We start from the raw sequence: 22,662 nt of genomic DNA on the forward strand, positions 1-22,662 counted from the left end.
TATTTTTGGAGGTAATGTGCATTATTTTGAAAAACATACACTGTTTTCTTGTGCTGTTAAAGTTAATGCAATAATAAAAAACTTACGCTAATTTCCTATGCGTGTGTGTGTCTGTAAATGAGTGTTTATGTCCATTTTGTGTCAAGCTGATAAAAAAAGCATAATGTTTAATGAACATTTGCATAAAGCACTAAATTATCCAGTCCATGTTGAAAGTCTACGAAAGATAACAATCTACGATTAATTGTGATTAATTAGGAGTTAACAACAGACAAAATGCAGTCAATTATAACAAATATTTGAATGGTTTGACAGCCATACTTTTAAAATATATATTATTTTCCAATTTTGCAGCATCAAATATTTTTTATATATTTAAAACAAATATTTTTATGGCTTTATTGCCCTTTTTGTACTGATTTTTTTCCAGTGGGAAAACAAAAATACGCAATATTTAAAAAAAAAAATTCTTACAATTGATCAATGAAATAATTAAATAAAAATGTATTCAATATTTAATTAAAATAAATGTTTTAAAAATAAATTAATACATTAACTAATTCATCAAATTAACTTTAAAACTGATAGTTGTGAATTAAAAGATTCTCATGAAATCAAGCTGTGACAAAATGCAGATTGATAATTAGTAAATGCTTGGCATCACACATACAAACATTTTCACATGATCTAAAAGTGGACAAAAAATGGTACCGACTATGTGCCTTTGAGCTAAAGGGTTTACAACCTTTGCACACCAGAATACCATATAATTGTCAAGACTTGGTCCTTGGGGTTTGTTTTTCTGGAAGGCAACGGAAAATTGGCGCGGGCAAGACGTGAGTGTGAGTACATGTTTAATATTTAAACTCAAAAGGCTCAAAAAGGTATAAACAAAAGGCGCTCACAGCGGAGGTAAAACAACTTGGCTATGAAAACAAAAGGCGCGCACAAAGGCGGAAAACTATGAACAAGAAACAAAAACTTACTTGATCATAAAGTGTGCAGAGCAAAAATGTGATGTCGCCAGGCTGACCAACAGAAAATGAAAAGCTTAAATAACACAGACATGATTAACAACAGGTGCGTGGCTCAAAACGTGAAACAGGTGCGTGACATGACAGGTGAAAACTAATGGGTTGCTCTGGAAACAAAACAAGGGAGTGAACAACCAGGAATTAAGAAAGTGTCCAAAAAACAAACAGCACATGGCCAAACAAAAACATGATCAACACAGACATGACAATAATCTCCAAAATTTAAAGCACTCCATCTTCGGGTACCTAAAAACCTTTAAATGTTTAAAATTACAGCTCAAAAGAAGCAATCAATGATCAATATATGGATCCAAATCTTACTTGTTTAGCATCTGTGCAACTTTTCCTGTTCACATTTGCGCCTCCACGCCGGCGAAGAAAAATAAGGCCGCATTGTCGCCAAGACGTGAACGGAGGGTGCGCCGCCGCTTCGTATGTTTAACTTGCAGCTGTGGCGAGGGGTTGCTGCTCCGTTTGTCATGATGATGTCACTTGCGAAAGGTGAGAGTGTGGCCTTTTGCTTTGCTAAAGGAGCAATGGATCAAACGGAGCAAGGAAAAGGTTAAGGCCGGCATGCAGCATCGTGTGTTTGTTATATACGGTGGATGAAGCATTATTGACTCAGCTGCTGGCTAAAGAAGGGGATATTTCATGGATAAATGACGTTACAGAGGGGGGAAAGTGACCAGACGCAGGTTTGCATGCAAAGTTAGCGCATGACTAATTCCAAAATCATGTTAGCATTACATGCCTGAACATGTCTACACAAGACAAAATATTATTTTTTTATTCTGTATCATTTAAAGTTAACTAATGAAAAAAATATGTATGAGTATAGAAAATACATTTGGCAATTTTTAACCATGAAAAAACTCAAACCTGACGTTGAAACAACACTCTTTTTGACGACGTTTAATCAATGTTGAGTTCTGGTCAATTTCCAACCAATATTTTACAACACAAGCACAACGTTGAAACAACATGCTTTGTGACAACGTTTATTCAATGTCAGGTTGTGACTAATGATATTTGGTCATTTCCCAACCAACAACGTGGATCCAACTTTGGACATCAACATTGTCTCAATTTACAAATACAACTATTTTGCAACAATGTTTCAAAGTCAGTTTTAAAGGACATGCATGTATATTCAACTTTGTATCAATGTCTTGTGCCTGCTGGGTAGACTAATTGGAGCTAGCAGCTACACAGCAGCTAAGCACACAATAGCACACAGGCTAGATATATGGAATATGCGTTTCCTTAATTCAACAATATTATTAATATCACATTTTTATAGCTGCGTATTATTTACATATATAAATTCTCCAGAGCAGAAGAGTGTTAGAAAGTATCCAGTAACAAATGTGTCCGCGTCATTCGACATACTGCGTCATAACTATAATTTAAAGGGGCCATATGATGCAAAACCAACTTTTCCGACCTGTCGTGTATTTAGGATCTGCATAAGTCCCGAAAATGTCAAATCGAAATGTGGAGGCATGGCGGAGATATTTATAAAATAATCTTGCCTTCCTTCATACTTCCTCCAAACGTGCTGTTTGGAATTTTCCCCAAGTGTGATTTTTTTCCCAGGTGTAGATGGTAGAGATTTGCGCTAGTAGTCAATAAGCTCCTTTTCCCCCCCTCTATCCTCTTGTTGTGGGGCAGACTGGCTCGTACATGCACATGCATCCTCCGCTGGTGCCATTTCTAATACAAAGTAGAGTATAGTTCGAACTTTTTTCCGTCAGTAGACTCGCTATGGAAGCGGAAGACACAGCATGGATGACGGTCAGAAAGTGGTCAGTAAAACATAATCCATGCAACATTTTGACCAAAGAACCAACATTACATGTTATGTAGACCACAACGAAGTGGTTTAAATGGAGAAAACAATATCATAATATGACCCTTTTAATGTTTGACTCTTGTTTTCATGTGTTGTTACCTTATTTCTTGTGGACTTTCTGAATCTGCACCGCAACCACATCATTTCCTCATTGTCGGATCCTATCCTAATACTCAAGACTCTAATAGCAGTACTCAATAACTCCACGGTGACGTTTTGGTGAATCTACAGAGGAATTTTTGAAAATTAAACAATACAAAAATAATGTCATTGTAAGTTAATAATACTAACATAGTGTTGCGTCGGACCAGTTCTTCCTCCAAGGGAATCTAAGTTACTGGTCAATCCCAGGTTCCTTAGACGACATATATGCTGAGTAAGAAGGACCCTCAGGACAGTTTTGGTATATTATCAAGTTTTACTGAAAGTTTCAGGAGAACCACCTACACCAAAACATTCATACCGGCTTCCTAAGTTGTTCTAACACTCGAACGGAAGAACCCACTTCTTGCAAAACGAAGAAGGCCCCCACCTGTCTGAGAAGGAACACGGCTTCATTGTTCCACTACAGATAAGATAAAAGGGAGTATTCCATCTGCTACAGTACAAGCCTTCAAGGTAACACACATAGTTTACTTGCGAACATAAGAGAAGAAATAGAAAGAGTACAAATGGAAATACACTAACTGATTCACACATGACTATGAATTTCAAATAAATAACTTTTAAACATATATATATATATATATATATATATATATATATATATATATATATATATATATATATATATATATATATATGCATTCTTCACAATAGACCTTCGTAAATGTGTTAGCATATTAGCTAATGCTAACGATGCTAGCTTCATTACGTTACGATAGCATGTACAAATATGTATGAAAACACTCCCTACAGACGTCACATACGGGACGGTTTAGAACAGAGGTGTCAAAGTCATTTTCACTGAGGGCCACATCGCAGTTCTATTTGGCCCCAGAAGGTCGCTTCTAACAGTGAATACTATTATTACACAATTTTTTAAATGCATTTTATTGGTAGATTTAAAAAAAAATAAAATGTAAAAAAAATATGGTAAATTGCAATAATTTCACCTCAAAATGTTGTGTATATTACTGTAAATGGAAAAATAGGCCTGCTGTTTTTATGGTAAAAAAAAGACGCAGCGCAGTTGCCAGAATTAACTGTAAAATTTACATTTTTTTTTTTTTACCGTAAATTTAAAAAAAATGCAATTTTACAGTAAGATTTTGGCACCTGAGCTGCAAGTTTTTTTTTGTGTTTTTGTTTTACCGCATTTAACAACTGTAGATTTTTCGGTGTATTACTGTAAATGCCATAACGGCACCACATTTTATTACAGTAAAAAAAGTACAGTTTTTTTCATTTTGAGAAAAATGCTGTAAAAATCACAGTAAATTTTACAATTTTACCATGAAGTCTATTGCTGCTTTTACATTGCACAGTTTGATGGATATTTTGCTTTGAAATCATTATTATTAGTATTTATATAAAAAATGGTTTGAATGTTTGATAATATATTTTTGCATAATTACACAATATTTAAGTTAACATAATTTGCGATTACATGGAGTACATATACATTTTTTTTCTGCCAAAATAGAAAGAAAAACTACATTTAGTAAGAAAAGATACAGTGCTTTATTGATACATATTATTTCCAGGCTTTCAAGGACCAAATAAAATGAAGTGGTGGGCCACATCTGTCCCCCGGGCCTTGAATTTTGACACCTGTGGTTTAGAAAGTAAGAATTGTTTTAGTCGTAGTGTTAAACTTACAAACGTTGCTTGGAGTGATGAATGAAGAATCCATACGACTAGAAAGGCTATGGACGGCTAGAACACGGAACGACACTTATACTTCCGGTTCAAGGCACTAAACAGAAATAAATACTGTAGACGAAATACTGCAGACGATTGACCTGCAGTGAGAAAACAATCATAAAGATGGCGCCATAGCACAAACAATAACACACCTTCTGTGTCTGTATTTTATAAAAAACAAAGTTTTTTGAACACAAAACATTATGACCTTAAGCGTAGAAAAATCCAGATATTAGCTGGATCTTAGGAAAAAAGTAGCGCCTTACAGTCTGGAAAACACGGTACCAAAAATAAAATGCACCAAACAATTACTGTATTTTTCGGACTATAAGGCGCACTTAAAATCCTTTCCTTTTTTCAAAACTCAACAGTGCGCCTTATAACCTAATGTACGGAATAATTTTGGTTGTGCTTACCGACCTTGAAGCTATTTTATTTGGTACATGGTGAAATGATAAGTGTGACCAGCAGATGGCAGTCACACATAATAGATACATATAGACTGCAATATGACGCCAGTAAACAACACCAACACTTTAAATGTTCCATTGAGAATACAGAACATTACACACGGCACTCAAAAATCTGTCAAAATGTTTTAGTACGAGTTTGGTAAGCTATGAAGCCGCACCGCTTGATGGATTGTCAGCGCATAGTCAGACATACGAGTATTATTATGGTGTATGTATAAGGTAAGACATATTATCTGGTGTTTTTTTTCGTAATATTATGCAAAAGCAACTTTTCCTACCTTCTGGTACCGTATTTTTCGGAATATAAGTCACAGTTTTTTTCATAGTTTGGCCGGGGGTGCGACTTATACTCAGGAGCGACTTATGTGTGAAAGTATTAACACATTACCGTAAAATATCAAATAATATTATTTAGCTCTTTCACGTAAGAGACTAGACGTATAAGATTTCATGGGATTTAGCGATTAGGAGTGACAGATTGTTTGGTAAACGTATAGCATGTTCTATATGTTATAGTTATTTGAATGACTCTTACCATAATATGTTACGTTAACATACCAGGCACGTTCTCAGTTGGTTATTTATGCCTCATATAACGTACACTTATTCAGCCTGTTGTTCACTATTCTTTATTTATTTTAAATTGCCTTTCAAATGTCTATTCTTGGTGTTGGCTTTTATCAAATAAATTTCCCCCAAAAATGCGACTTATACTCCAGTGTGTTTTTTTCCTTTTTTAAATATGCATTTTCGGCCGGTGCGACTTATACTGCGGTGCGACTTATACTCCGAAAAATACGATACCTGCTGATCTGTATTTGGGATCTGCATAAGTCCTGAAAATTTCCGCCTTTGAAGTCCGCGCCCACGCCGTAGTCGATAAGCTTCTTCTTTTTCCTCTATCTTCTTGTTATGTGACATTCATCCTCTGCTGTTGCCATTTCTAATATAAAGTAGTGTAAAGTTCTTACTTATATCTGTCAGTAAACTCGCCATGAAAGCGCTAAAACATACCGGTGTAGTGAGTATACATTATTCACCCAAAGAACTCTAGTTATTAGAGAGTTCCGGTTGGACGTTTTTTCATGGGACACATTTCCGGGGCTCTTGTTGCACTAGTGAGCCACGGATGAGAAGAAGCTGCTCTGTTATTGATTTAAGTAGAATCTGAATGTCATTAAAACAGTTAGCTCCATCTTTTGACACTTCTTCCACTCCCGTCCTTGCACGCTACACCGCTACAACAAAGATGACGGGGAGAAGACGCTGTCGAAGGTGAGCCACGTAAATAAGACCGCCCACAAAACGGCGCATTTGGAAGCGACTGTCAGAAAGCGACTTGAAGATGATCTGTAAAACATAATCTATGCAACATTTTGACCAAAGAATCACCATTACATGTTATGTAGACCAGTGTTTTTCAACCTTTTTTGAGTCAAGGCACATTTTTTTCATAAACAAAATACGGAGGCACACCACCAGCAGAAAAGGTTAAAAAATGAAACTCCACCAGGTTGCCGTGCCTTATTTTGAATTTGTTGTTGTTTCCTGTGTGTCGTGCTTTAGTTCCTGTATTGCGCTGTTATTTTGGTGATTCTTCCTGTTTTGTTGGTGTTTTCCTGTAGCAGCTGCACGCCTTCCTTTGAGTGCTATTGCCCGCACCTGCTTTGTTTTCGCAATCAAGACTATTTAAGTTGTGCGTACGCTATCCTTCTTTGTGGGGACATTGTTGATTGTCATGTCATGTACAGATGTGCTTTGTGGACGCCGTCTTTGCTCCACATGCTGTAAGTCTTTGCTGTCGTCCAGCATTCTGTTTTTGTTGACTTTGTAGCCAGTTCAGTTTTACTTTTGTTTTACATAGCCATCCCTATGCTTCAGTGCCTTTTCCTAGCGGGACTTGCCTTTTGTTAATTTTTGGTTTAAGCGTTGCATACCTTTTTACCTGCACGCTGTGCTCTGCATATCGGGATCACGACAAACCAACCTCGACGCGTTCCGACTTCTACAAAGCAATGCCTACAACCTGCTGCCACCTACTGATATGGAGTATTACAAGATTACCCTGCCAAGCTCTACACAGCACAGGCACTAGACAACGGCACATTATTATGATTATTGATTTGCAAAATTATTTTTTTTGACCAATTAGGTGAAGTTGCATAATTTCCCACGGCACACCAGACAATATCTCACGGCACGCTAGTGTGCCACGGCACAGTGGTTGAAAATCACTGATGTAGACCACAAGGAAGTGTTTTATATTTAGAATTTTTTTAAATAATATGACTCCTTAAATGCGCCTTATAATCCGAATCCCTTTTTGTATGAAAATAGACCTGACTAGACCCACTCATCGTCAATGCGATTTATAATCCGGTGCACCCTATGGTCCGGGAAATACGGTAAGTGGCTGCGCCTTATATTTTGGTGTGCTTATAGTCAAGACATTACGGTAACTTGTGCTGTTTCAAGCGACACAACGGCGTTCTTCAAAGCCTTTGTGTTTTCACTTGAAATCAAATAAAAGCTGCATGCAAGCAACACTGGGGCGGAATCAAAACGGCGCAGCGCAGGAATGCATCGTCAGCAGCGCAGCGAGCGAGGACATCCCTCATCAGCCGACAGTCAGCCTGATTGCTAAAGACGCCTCCTTAGCTTGTGGGAAGTATTTTTCCATGCGCGATGGTTACAATCAGCCTGGCATAAAGTGATGAATGCTACCATTAGACGCTACACAACGTAGCCACGCCGCCAGCACGCCGAGTAGGCCTGACAATCATTCCTCCGCCCGCCGGAGGCATAAATCCCTGCTGGGAGATGATAAGACCGCAAGAAGATAATGGCGTCCCGCAGCACCTGGGAGGGGGCTTCGTTACCGCCGTGATTGTTGTGACAACAATGCGGCGAGGTGAAAGCGGCCACGGGCTGTTATTGTCAGCCATTGTGGACATTTTTGCAAGCTTCAGCCGAATAAGGACAACTCAAGGAACAGACGGGTCACTGGCATCATCATTTTTTTTTAGTAAGTGAAGACATTTTTTTTTTTTAAGTGGTCAATGTGTATTAACCATGAACATGATGGACACATTCATTCCCTGCTGTAAATACTAAAACACTGTCAATTCCTATCTTAATATGTGCGTTTATAGGATGTAAAAACCACTCCTTTTTTGCTAGTATTAGTAATATATGTATTATTAACATATATCAATTCTCCAGAGCAGAAGAGTACTAGAAAGAATCCAGTAACAAATGTGTCTGCATCATTCGACGTACTGCGTCATAACCTTAATTTAAAGGGGCTATATTATGCAAAATCCACTTTTTCTTACCTGTTGTCAGTGTTGGGACTAACTTTGTAACGCGCTACTGTAACGCTGTTAGTTTCGGCGGTAACTAGTAATCTAACGCGTTATTTTTTATATTCAGTAACTCAGTTACCGTTACTACATGATGCGTTACTGCGTTATTTTACGTTATTTTTTTAATGTAATATCGGCTAGAAACAGAAGATCTGAGTGTGTTTTATTGGAGCGCTGCAGCGTCGTCCTTCTGAATGAGCCGGAGGGTGTGGGTGTGGGTGTGGGGAGGGGTGGGGAGGGGAGGGAGGGGCGTGTCTGTGTTTACTAACAATGGAGCGCAGTCGAGTGTCTTAACATGGAGATATTCTCACTTCTTTTCTTTTGTCGAGCACAAAGAAAAGAACATTTTAGTTAAATGTAAGTTGTGTCTTGGATCAAAGATCCTATCTACTGCCCAAAACAACAATTCAAATCTGCCTGGTTAGGCTTTGTGTATGTGCCTTCCTTAGGTGAAGCGAGGTTTACAGTTATGTTGTTATTATGCTGTTTGTTGCTTATGTATGTTATGTTGCAGCTATTTAAAATATTTTTGTCAATTTGTTCTGGCCTGAAATAAATTGGCCCTTTGAAACATATCTTTGTCTCTGTGTGTTGTATGTAGACCACATTGCTTAGCAGAGTTCAGTGATGCAAATGCATGTCAAGTTGATCAACAGATTGTATTATTCTCCAGTGCAATAACAGTACTGAAATGAAGGCTAAAAGGGCATTCATGGGAGCTTTTAAAAAAAAAAAAAAAAGGGAAAAAAAAGTAACTAAATAGTTACTTTTCACAGTAACGCATTACTTTTTGGTGTAAGTAACTGAGTTAGTAACTGAGTTACTTTTGAAATAAAGTAACTAGTAATTGTAACTAGTTACTGGTTTTCAGTAACTAACCCAACACTGCCTGTTGTGTATTTAGGATCTGCATAAGTCCCGAAAATGTCAAATCAAACCGCGGAGGCATGGCGGAGATATTTATAAAACAGTCTTGCCTTTTTTCCTCCGAACGAGCCGTTTGGAATTTGCCCCAAGTGTGATGGTTTTTCCCAGGTGTAGATGGTAAAGATTTACCCAAAGTTATTTGCGTGAGTCTGTCATTGTATTCTGCGCTATAGTCAATAAGCTTCATTTTTTTCCCCCCTCTATCCTCGTGTTGTGGGGCAGACTGTCTTGTACATGCACATGCATTCTCCGCTGGCGCCATTTCTAATATAGAGTATAGTTCGAACTTTTATCTGTCAGTAGACTTGCTATAGAAGCGCTAAAAGCTACAACAAAGATGACGGTGAGAAGATGCTGTTAAAGTGGAGGCACGTAAATAAGACCACCCACAAAATGCAGCATCCTAACAAAACGGTCAGAAAGCGGCTTGAAGACGGTCTGTAAAACATAATATGTGCGACATTTTGACCAAAGAACCACCATCACATGTTATGTAGACCACAAGGAAGTGGTTTAAATGGAGAAAACATATCACATAATGACCCTTTTAATGTTTGACTCATGTTTTCATGTGTTGTTACCTTATTTCTTGTGGACTTTCTGAATTTGCACTGCAACCACATAATTTCCCCATTGTCGGATCCTGTCCTAATACTCAAGGCTCTAATATCAGTACTCAATAACTCCACGGTGACATTTTGGTGAATCTACTGAGGAATTTGTGAATCTGAAACAATACAAAAAGAATGCCATTGTAAGTTATACTGGACATAAAGACGATGGACACATTCATTAGCTGCTGTAAATAGTAAAACACTATAAATTCCCATCTTAATATTTGAATTTTTAGGATGTAAAAAAACACTCTTTATTGCTAGTAATAGTAATAAAGCTCCTTTAATGTCCAAAGGCCTCGTTAACGCACCAGGGCTGCTAGCATTAGCATTGACATTTGCCAAAGTTAACTGTCATCAAACAATGCTACACTACTACAAAAATCTGTCTTAGTTCTTGAAGTGTTGGATATAAAGCTGTACTTTGTAGCTTGAGCTCATTGCTAATTTTTCGAAGTGACAAACTAAGTCCTTGTGAGATTTTTAAGTTTAAATCTGAACATTTTAGCTTCATTGCTAGCATTGTAATAATTCATATCTCCCATGCCCCGTGAATGCACCGCACTTGCTATTAGCATTTATCCACCCACTAACTGTGATTTTAAACAGCCTTCAACTTACCTGCTAGTATTAAAATGGCCTACAACTATATAACATATCAACGATAACAATGACTGATTAACGACTGATTAAATTAATTTTCTATTTTTTTATATATATTTTTTTAATAGCAAGAATAAGGCACATAGCAATAGGTGTCCAAACAGATGCCTGCAATTAAAAAAAAAAAATCTAAAAATTGCTTTCTCGAAAAATAACAATTTCGAAATTGCATGTGAATTTTGAGTTTGTAATACGTTGTATACACACTAAATGGACGCATGTATGCTGGTTCCAATCGTTTTTCTTTGACGGCTATAGAAATATTTAGACAGGAATTGTTGAAAGTTTCTAAAAAAAAAAGGCCCACATGACATACAACATGAAGCCACAAAAGAGCCAAGCAAAGGTAAGTTGTCCTCTCAAAGTTATCCTTTACCTTACCAACTAGTATCAAAATTGGAAATGATATTACTTATCATGCATAACATTGACTGATTAATGACGTCAAAGTTTAATTTTTTAATTAAATTTTTTTTTTTAGCAAGAATAAGGCACATACCAATAGGTGTCAAACAGATGCCCGAGATTGAAAAAAAGGGCTTTCTCCAAAAATATCAATTTCATAATTGTATGTGAATTTTGAGCTTGTAATATGTTGTATATACACTATATGGACGCATGCACGCTGGTTGTAATCGTTTTTCTTTGACAGCTATAGAAATATTTAGACAGGAATTGTCGGAAGTTTCTAAAAAAAAAAAGGCACACATGACATACAACATGAAACCACAAAAGAGCCAAGCAAATGTAAGTTGTCCTCTCAAAGTTATCCTTTACCTTACCAACTAGCATCAAAATTGGAAATGATATTACTTATCATGCATAACATTGACTGATTAATGACGTCAATGTTTAATTTAATTATTTTATTTTTTATTTTTTAGCAAGAATAAGGCACATAGCAATAGGTGTCCAAACAGATGCCTGAGATTGAAAAAAGGGCTTTCTCCAAAAATAACAATTTCAAAAATGTTTGAATTTTGAGCTTGTAGTACATTGTATATACACTATATGGACGCATGTACGCTGGTTCTCATCATTTTTCTTTGACAGCTATAGAAATATTTAGACAGGAATTGTTGAAAGTGTCTAAAAAAAAAAGGGCCACATGACTTTGATTGATTGATTGAAACTTTTATTAGTAGATTGCACAGTACAGTGCATATTCCGTCCAATCGACCACTAAATGGTAACACCCGAATAAGTTTTTCGACTTGTTTAAGTCGCGGTCCACATTAATCAATTCATGGTACAAATATATACTATCAGCATAATACATACAACATGAAGCCACAAAAGAGCCAAGCAAAGGTAAGTTGTCCTCTCAGTTATCCTTAACCTTACCAACTAATATCAAAATTGGAAATTATATTACTCATCATGCATAACATTGACTGATTGATGACGTTTTAGATTTATTTGTAGCAAGAGCAAGGCACGCAGTAACACAGTAGGTGCCCAAACAGATGCCTGACAATAAGTTAAGTTAAAAAGTTAAAGTACCAATGATTGTCACACACACACTAGGTGTGGTGAAATTTGTACTCTGCATTTGACCCATCCCTTTGTGCACCTCCTGGGAGGTGAGGTGAGGAGAGCAGTGAGCAGCAGCGGTGGCTGCGCCCGGGAATAATTTTTTGTGATTTAACCCCCCAATTCCAACCCTTGATGCTGAGTGCCAAGCAGGGAGGCAATTGGTCCCATTTTTATAGTCTTAGGTATGACTCGATAAAAACGACCTAAGTAACTATTTCTTAAACGGATGTACATGTTTGGCTTAGACTTATTTTTTAAAGTATTTTTACTATACATCCTCACAATTTTTTCACAAATTGAAATGTCTTTACTGATACAATAACATTGATCCAACACACTGTAGTGTAGGTTAGAAATGACAGCCACCCTACTTGCGAGTTTAAAATGAAAACATGAATAAATAATTATATCCATGTTAGTGTATAAGATAGCCAGTGATTAGCACACCAGTTGCCAGCTAGAAATTAGGGCCCTAGTTGCTAGCTAGTGATTAATGCACCAGTTACGGGGTTTCGATTAGCGCGCTAGTCGCTAGCGAGGTATTAGCAGCGCTATATTGTGTTATTTGAATATCTTTGTATTGCAATAATTTAATAAACAATTGTATTCAGGATATATACGTAGGGTTAGGGATGGGTACTGTTCACATTTGAACCGATACAATACCAATTCCCGGTACCTGAGAATCTATTCTGGTATTCAACGATACCAATTTTTGGTGTGTTAATAAATATTAATTGTTGTTGATAATATAATCTATTTTTTTTTTACTGCAACATTTAAAAATGAGCTGATTATTATAACTCCCTTCCAGTTGTTATATATTGTTTTATAATTAGGTTGCAATTACAGTTGCAAGACCAACATGTTCGATAGCGGTAGTGTATAGATTATGGTGTTTTTGTTTAGTTTTTTCATGGTTGTGCCTTAAAAAGTGTTAATACTATAAGCCAGATCTTTGATTGTAACGTGCATCTTTGTTATTGTTTTCCTCAACAATTTTGGAGGTGCTAAAATCGCCATGTAAAATCACTAATGCTAATTAATAGCATGTATATGGAAAAGTCAGTTTATATTAGCGTCAAGCTAGCTCATTTTTGGAAAAGTGGAACCTTAATTTACTTATGTTGGAGTGTTTTTTGAGTTAATTAGAACATTTCCTAGAGGTAGCGTCCGCTCTCATTGCTGCTGGACTGACTGCCAAGTGAGGAAGTGCAAAGAGTGGGGCGCTTATTGTATTTTACGTGAATCGTAGACTAGGGATGTCCCGATCCAGGTTTTTGCACTTCCGATCCGATACCGATATTGTTTTTGCATTTCCGATTCGATACCGATACTGACCGATACTGATACTGACCGATACTGGCCTATCCGAGCATGTTTTAAAGTTTAAAGTTATTTAGCCTACTTTGTTGTCAGAATCATGTTGAAAAGGGTTTTAGTACTCTTGAAAACAACTAGCCAGCTGAATTAGGGGAGTTTGAATAATACTCAATGGTTGGTAACAAGAAACTGACCTGTTTATTCAAGGATAAATACAAAATAGACAACATTATACATGACAAACAGAAATGGCATCATTGAACTAGGCTGGGCGATATGGCCTTTTTTTAATATTGCGATATTTTAAGGCCATATTGCGATACACAATATATATCTCGATATTTTGCCTTAGCCTTGAATGAACACTTGATGCATATAATCACAGCAGTATGATGATTCTTTGTGTTTTGATTGATTGATTGAGACTTTTATTAGTAGGTTTCACAGTGAAGTACATATTCCGTACAATTGACCACTGAATGGTAACACCCGAATAAGTTTTTCAACTTGTTTAAGTCGGGGTCCACTTAAATTGATTCATGATACAGATATATACTATCAGATATATACTATCATCATAATACAGTTATCACACAAGATAATCACATTTAATTATTTACATTATTTATGATCCAGGGTGTGGAGGGTAAGTGTCAAAAAGACAGCCAAAAGAGTTTGATATGAGAATAAATCTAAAGTTAAAATATAGGGTAGAAATGCACCCATTTGCAGGAAATGTAGTCTTGATTTTCAAAATTTTCTTTCAAGGCTTGCATGTCTACATTAAAACATTCTTCTTCATACTGCATTAATATATGCTACTTTTAAACGTTCATGCAGAGAAGGAAATCACAACTAAAAAAATCACAAATTTTTTCATACGGTGTTGATGTGGAAATTTTTGCCTCGGCATTTTGATGGTGTGGACGTGTGGCACCGAATGGAGATAAGCGTCTCGACAGACGTTACGATATTTGAACAATGATGACGAAAACTGTTTTCTCTGTCGTGTCCGTGTGTCGAAAATTATTATGCGCTTATTTTTTTATTTGATTTTGTGCGTGGCATAGATTTGCTGTGCACAGAGGACGCTTAAACAGTGTGCAATTGCACAGGCGAGCACCTTAGAGGGAGCGTTGCTCGCACGGCTCCGCTAGCGTCACAGCTAACGTTAGCCATGCTGCTACCTCTCTGCTCGGGGAGGACGTATACGTATGTGACGTATGACGTGACAGTATGTGACGTATGACGTGACAGTATGTGACGTGTGTAAGAAGGTGCACTTGCTGTCTGTGAGAGGGAGACACAGGAAAGAGTGAGAAGAGCCTGTCGTGTAATGCCAGCAGCTAAAAGCAACTGCGTGAGAATCCACAGACCTGTGGATGTGTTGAAGGTGTGCTGGAAAATGCGGAACGGAAATTACGGAGCAGCAGAAAAGTGGAATGTATTATTTAAATCGGTGCGTTGGAAAACACGGACCGGAGTTTTTTTTTAAAACTGGATCTGGATTGGCATTTTCCCATGCCTTGCCGATACGCAATTTTTGGCAAATATCGGCAGCCGATCCGATCCAAATATCGGATCGGGACATCCCTATCGTAGACCGGTAGAACCGTCCGGATTCGGTCAGTGCCAAAAAAATACCGGATTTGGTACTCTTCCCTAAGTAGGAGGTGCCTGCTCCAACTCTTCATCAGTTTGGGGGTCCACGGCCTAGAAAATATTGAAGACCCCTAATAAAAGGACAACAATAGCTAAGTCAACATTCAAAAGCGCATGCAAAGCCAGATCAAGTTTCAGGATGCTGACCACTCTCCACATGTCAAATTTAGCTCCTGCATCTAATGGAAAAAAAACTACATCAGGAGGTTGTCTACAGCCACAGACAACTGCTACTATTATTATTATTATTATTATTTTAAAAAGAAAACCTTATATTATTGTGCAAAATAAAAGGCTGGGTCAGTGCCACCTTCCAATTGTAATGACTAGTGTGGCGCCCCCTACTGGCCGAAGAGTCACACGTCTACCAGGAGGCTACTTTCCCATTGTGGTGCAATCGGTAACACAGCTGGAACATAATCCCATCCCTCATCTCGACTTCACTTTGCGAAAGCGTTTAACTTGAAAACATAACCCCGCCTCCTTATTGATCATGTGTCAGGCAAAGACAAGCAGGAAAACATTACAAATGAATTAGATAAAATGTGCACGCCATCTTTTTCTGACTCTCCTCCATCAGCATCCTCCTCCTGCGTCAACTCTTTGGGATGATTCCGGCGAGGGGCGCCGCCGTGATGAACGCGTTGTCGTGGCGATGAGGCCTCCGTCGAGCGTGTCATAAATCTCGCCCCGGAGATCGGCGTGAGATGGGTGGGGGCGGGGGGGGAGTAAATTGTAGTATGATAAATATTGAGAGGTGCGATGAGCAATAGTTTTGTCACAATGCAGCGTGAAATGTGGCTTTGTGATTGGACGGCGGCACAGAGGAGTAATCCAGGCGCATACAGGCGAGGACGCTCGTGATGAAGTGGCAGCCTCGAGGACAGGCGAGGGAACGTGTCGGTGAGAGAGAACATGCAAGCTAATGACTTCGCTTTCTCTCCAACCATGCCTGCTCAAATATGGCTGTAATAGCCGCCGTTAATAGTCAAGCTAAAAAACTGTCAATGCCAGTCTAAAAATGTGAAACATTTTTGGATCTTTTTCTGGCATCAGCAATAAGGCTCTTTTAATATCCCATGCCCCGTAAACGCACCAGGCCGGCTAGGATTAGCACTGACACTTTGTCATTTTACATGACCATTTTTAAATAGTTAATTGTCATCAAAAATGCGACACTACCACTAAAAGCTATAAATTCCTGTCTTAGTCCTACAATGTGACATTTAAAACTGTACTTGGGAGCTGGAGCACATTGCGAGCAGCAATAAACCTTTTTTAATGTTCCCTAAATGCACCATGCTTCTATTGGGACCCCACCTTTACCTTTTATTTGATCCTAAGGCTGTTTGACTAAAGGGAGGTGACTCGAATTGAAGATTAACAGTTTATTCTATAGGAAGCAGTGAATGCAAACAGTAACAATACCAGCACTGGAGAGGAGACCGAGCCGTCTAAAGTCCGGAGCGTTCTCTAAATCAGGGGTGTCAAACTCATTTTAGATCGGGGGCCACGTGGAGAAAAATCTACTCCCAAGTGGGCCGGACTGGTAAAATCACGGCACGATAACTTAAAAATAAAGACAACTTTAGATGGTTTTCTTTGTTTAAAAAATAAAACAAGCACATTCTGAAAATGTACAAATCATAATGTTAAAAGTATTCTATCTTTATTTGTTGTTATTTATACTTTCTGAACAAATGATGTGATAATGTTCATCAGTCAACTCATTGGTGTTAAATTTTAATCTATCAAGATAAAAAAATATCAAAATCAAATTACAGGATGTTATTTATGTAATTTACTAATTTTCCTCGACTGGTGCACTAATATTATGTGGTTTATTTAATATTTTTTTACATATGTAGCATCATCTACAAAGATACAAAAAATTGCTATTGCGACATCTAGTGGACACATTTAGAAGAGCAGTTTCTTCCATTCCAAAATTTGGGCAAATTTTTATACTTAGCAAACTTATCTCGCGGGCCGGATAAAACTTGTTCGCGGGTCTGATCCGGCCCACGGGCCGTATATTTGACATCTCTGCTCTAAAATGTTCGTTCTCCTCATATGCTTTTGTTCATCTTGCTGCGCTTCCTTCGGTGGAGATCGAAACTGAAAGTTAACTTGGCGTATGTGTTGGGCACACACACATCCTTGAACACTCTCACTCCCCGGACCTGTACATCCTAACACGGGGGTCAGCAACCAGCGGCTCTTATAGCTACGACCTGGTGGCTCCCTGGAGCTTTTCCAAAAAATGCACACACATTTTTTGTTTTAATATGGTTTCTTTAGAAGGACAAACCTAACACAAACCTTTCTAGCCGTTAGAAATCCCACTGTTTCTATTAAACATGCTTTACTGATGAGAGTATTTGGTGAGCACCGTTGTCCTAATTTCAGCGGTCTTTGAACACGCCGTAGTTTGATTACAAGTACAACTTCCTACGACACCGCCACAGAAAGACGTGTTTTATGCCACTCCTTCTTCGTCTCATTTTGCCCACCAAACTTTTTATGCTGTGCTTGAATGCATACAGGCGAGCTTTGTTAACGTTATTGACTCGTGTGGCGTGCTAATTAGGCATATTTGGTCACTGCATGATTGCAAACTAATCGATGCTGACGTGCTAAGCAGGCTAGCCGTATGTACATATTGCATCATTATGCCTCATTTGTAGGTATATTTGAGCTCATTTTATTTCCTTTAGTTATGTCTGCTGTATTTAATTTATATTTGCATGTCCTATGACACATTGTGTATGTAAAATTGGCTGCATTTCTGATAGTTGTTTGTGTGCCATGTTGTTCCAGACCACAGCAAACGATACCCAACTTGCAAAGATTGTAATAAATCCATTAGAAGACAGCCTGTCGTTTCCTTTAACTTGGACACACACCCTTATACCTTTGGCCATTCTATGCCAGGAGTTATCTCACTCTCTGAGAAGCCTATGTTTTACTAATGTTTTCCAAAGTTGTAAAAATGTGTAGATTACTGTGAACATTTCTGTCAACTAGGGATGTCCCGATCCAGGTTTTTGCACTTCCGATCCGATACCGATATTGTTTTTGCATTTCCGATCCGATACCGATACTGACCGATACCGATACTGACCGATACTGGCCTATCCGAGCATGTATTAAAGTTTAAAGTTATTTAGCCTACGTAGTTGTCAGAATCATGTTGAAAAGGGTTTTAGTACTCTTGATAACAACTAGCCAGCTGAATTAGGGGAGTTTGAATAATACACAATGGTTGGTAACAAGAAACTGACCTGTTTATTCAAGGATAAACACAAAATAGACAAAATTATACATAACAAACAGAAATGGCATCATTGAAACTAGGGCTGGGCGATATGGCCTTTTTTTAATATTGCGATATTTTAAGGCCATATTGCGATACACGATATATATCTCGATATTTTGCCTTAGCCTTGAATGAACACTTGATGCATATAATCACAGCAGTATGATGATTCTGTGTTTTGATTGATTGATTGAGACTTTTATTAGTAGGTTGCACAGTGAAGTACATATTCCGTACAATTGACCACTAAATGGTAACACCCGAATAAGTTTTTCAACTTGTTTAAGTCGGGGTCCACTTAAATTGATTCATGATACAGATATATACTATCAGATATATACTATCATCATAATACAGTCATCACACAAGATAATCACATTGAATTATTTACATTATTTATAATCCAGGGTGTGGAGGGGGGCGCCGGATGTAAGTGTCAAAAAGACAGCCAAAAGAGTTTGATATGAGAATAAATCTAAAGTTAAAATATAGGGTAGAAATGCACCCATTTGCAGGAAATGTAGTCTTGATTTTCAAAATTTTCTTTCAAGGCTTGCATGTCTACATTAAAACATTCTTCTTCATACTGCATTAATATATGCTACTTTTAAACTTTCATGCAGAGAAGGAAATCACAACTAAAAAAATCACTAATTTTTTCATATGGTGTTGATCTGGAAATTTTTGCCTCTGCATTTTGATGGTGTAGGCATGTGGCACCGAATGGAGATTAGCGTCTCGACAGACGTTACAATATTTGAACAATGATGACGACAACTGTTTTCTCTGTCGTGTCCGTGTGTCGAAAATTGTTATGCGCTTATTTTTTTTTTGATTTTGTGCGTGGCATGTAATTGCTATGCGCAGAGGACGCTTTAGCAGTTTGCAATTGCACAGGCGCGCACCTTAGAGAGAACGTTGGTCACACGGCTGAGCAAGCATCACAGCTATCGTTAGCCATGCTGCTACCTCTCTGCTCGGGGAGGACGTATACGTATGTGACGTATGACGTGACAGTATGTGACGTACGACGTGACAGTATGTGACGTGTGTAAGAAGGTGCGCTTGCTGTCTGTGAGAGGGAGACACAGGAAAGAGTGTGAAGAGTCTGTCGTGTAATGCCAGCAGCTAAAAGCAACTGCGTGAGAATTCACAGACCTGTGGATGTGTTGAAGGTGTGCTGGAAAATGCGGAACGGAAATTAGGGAGCAGCAGAAAAGTGGAATGTATTATTTAAATCGGTGCTTTGGAAAACACAGACCGGAGTTTTTTTTAAACTAGATCTGGATCTGCATTTTCCCATGCCTTGCCGATACGCAATTTTTGGCAAATACCGGCAGCCGATCCGATCCAAATATCAGATCGGGACATCCCTACTGTCAACCAAGATTTGCGTCAGCCTGTGACAAACAGTCATTTTGATAGTAGGCTAACATAGACACTTAAATCATGTGTTGCCTTCACTATAACACTTATACAAGGCTTTTATTTGTTGGAGGCTCCAGACATTTTTTTATTTTTTATTTTTTGGTCCAATAAGGCTCTTTTAACATTTTTAGTTGCCGACTCCTGTCCTAACACAATTAAAACTAAAGGGAATAATATGTGTGTGCGTAAAGATAACAAACAGGGTGAGATCTTTGTTTTTATCTTCTTTGAGCGAAGGCTAGTAACTAGTAAGGCGTTCTAATTTGCTCAAAGGTGGGAAAATATCCCCCCAACACCTCTTAGTGTTAAAGCACTGAAAATACATATCTATCCATGGATGGCTGGATAATTGCCACCTGAGTGACAAACAAAGTTGTACTAACAGAAAAATTAAAAAGTAAGAAGCCGCACCCACCAAATTTTAGAAGGAAAATATATTTTTACACATATTCGCCAAACTGGACTATAAGATGCAGATATATATCGGTACAGAATATTTTGTAAGTGTTTATTTACATACCATAATTGTTTCCAAACGGTGCCTGTAACTGTAATAAAATGGCTGATCAAACAAAACAGAAGTCATTGTCATGGACCCACAAGCTGCAGAAGCTAGCTCTCCAATCAACTAAACAGACTCAGTAACTCCACGGTGACGTCTTGGTGATTTTACAAAACTGAAACAATACAAAAAGAATGCCATTCTAAGTCAATAACACCGACACTTGTAAACGTGTCAGCATATTTGCTAATGCTAACGACGCTAGCTTCATTACATTACGATAGTATGTACAAATATGCATGAAAACACTCCTACAGACATCACACATGGGACGGTTTAGTAAGTACGAATTGTTTTAGTTATATTGTAAAACTTACAAACTTGCTTGGAGTGATGACAAATCCTTTCGAGCAGAAACGCTATGAACGGTTACACTTCCAGGTTCAAGGCACGAAACAGGAAGTACATTTTCAACAATACCACACATTTTCGGTGTCTTTGCCAGGGTAAAATAAAAACTATTTGTTGAATACAAAACAATTTGGCTGTTAGCGTAGACAAATCCATAAACCAGCCGCACCGTTTTATAAGCTGCAGGATTCATAGCGTTCGGAAAAAAGTAGTGGCTTATAGTCTGGAAAATACGGTAAAGTTACATTTTAGGTTTAAACCTGTACTTTTTAGCTCCATGGCTAGCATTAAATTAAATCTCCCATGCACAGTGAATGCACCACACCTACTAGCGTTATCATATATCCACGCACTACCTTATCTTAACTGTAATTTTTACATTACAGTCTTTGATATACCTACTAAGTTATGATTAATAATGATAACACTGACTGGTTAATGACTTCTTAGATGTTTCATTTAGCAAGAGCAAAAAAAAACATCAGACAAAAATAAGTATTTCTAAATGTAATATATATTTTGAGCTTTTTACTACGTTGTTAACTATTTGGAGACATTTCCATTCGTTCTCATCGTATTTTTTTTGGCAGCTATACAAACATTTAACCAGGAAGTGTCTAAAGAAAACTCACAATATGAAGCTACAGAAGAGCAAAGCGAAGGTAAGTTGTCCTCTCAAATTGGTCCTCTGTCTGTGTAGCCCGTTAAGAATTTAAGTAGACAGAGCAGGCGTACGCAGCGCCGCTGGGACTGTAGCCAGCTGTAATAAGGCACGGAATCAGAGCTTGTTATCTGCCCACTTAATGATTTTGCCAGTGATTATGAAGTGTCTTGAGGGTCACCGGGCCCTGCTTTTAATTCACGGCCTAATTGGCCCAGGTGGTCACTTAGCGGTGAAGAAGAAAAAAAGTCCTTTGTGGCTCCCACGAGTCCTCAAGCACATTTTTTTTATTTTTTTATTTTTTTTAATATCCAACTTTGACTTTCTTTCAGGCTTTTGTCATTATCACACTTCTCTCCATCGAGTTCTCTTGGTCCTGAGGCGGGGTCACGTCTTGTCATCGCTAAGGTAACGTACAATTACTTTGATGACATTTTGCTTAAGCACCTTTCTCAAAATCTACTGGAGCTAAAATACAATGTCAAATGATGCCACAGAAGAAGACAAAAACCCATAAAACTGCAATAACCAGGTGCATTTTATTTATTTATTTTTTTCTTAACATTTGTATTTACATAATTTAGATTCAGATTGGTTTATTTGCACATATATACAGTTTCAAAATGATGCATCACAATTTTACATTTTCTTACATGTCCAAAAAATGAGTATGCTTATTTAACCCTAACCCTTTTCCACTTCATATCAATTACCGTATTTTTCGGCCTATAAGGCGCACTTAAAATCCTTTCATTTTCCCAAAAATCGACAGTGTGCCTTATTACCCGGTGCGCATAATGTACGGAATAATTCCGGTTGTACTTACCGACCTTGAAGCAATTTTATTTAGTACATGGTGTAATAAATGTGACCAGTAGATGGTAGTCACACATAAGAGATACGTGTAGACTGCAATATGACGGCAGTAAACAACACCAAAACTTTAAATGTTCCATTGAAAATAAAGAACATTACAAACGGCACTCAAAAATCTGTCAAAATGTTTTAGTATGACTTTGAAGTTCG

Source organism: Nerophis lumbriciformis, linkage group LG07, assembly GCF_033978685.3.
Source record: "Nerophis lumbriciformis linkage group LG07, RoL_Nlum_v2.1, whole genome shotgun sequence".
Classification (NCBI taxonomy): domain Eukaryota; kingdom Metazoa; phylum Chordata; class Actinopteri; order Syngnathiformes; family Syngnathidae; genus Nerophis; species Nerophis lumbriciformis.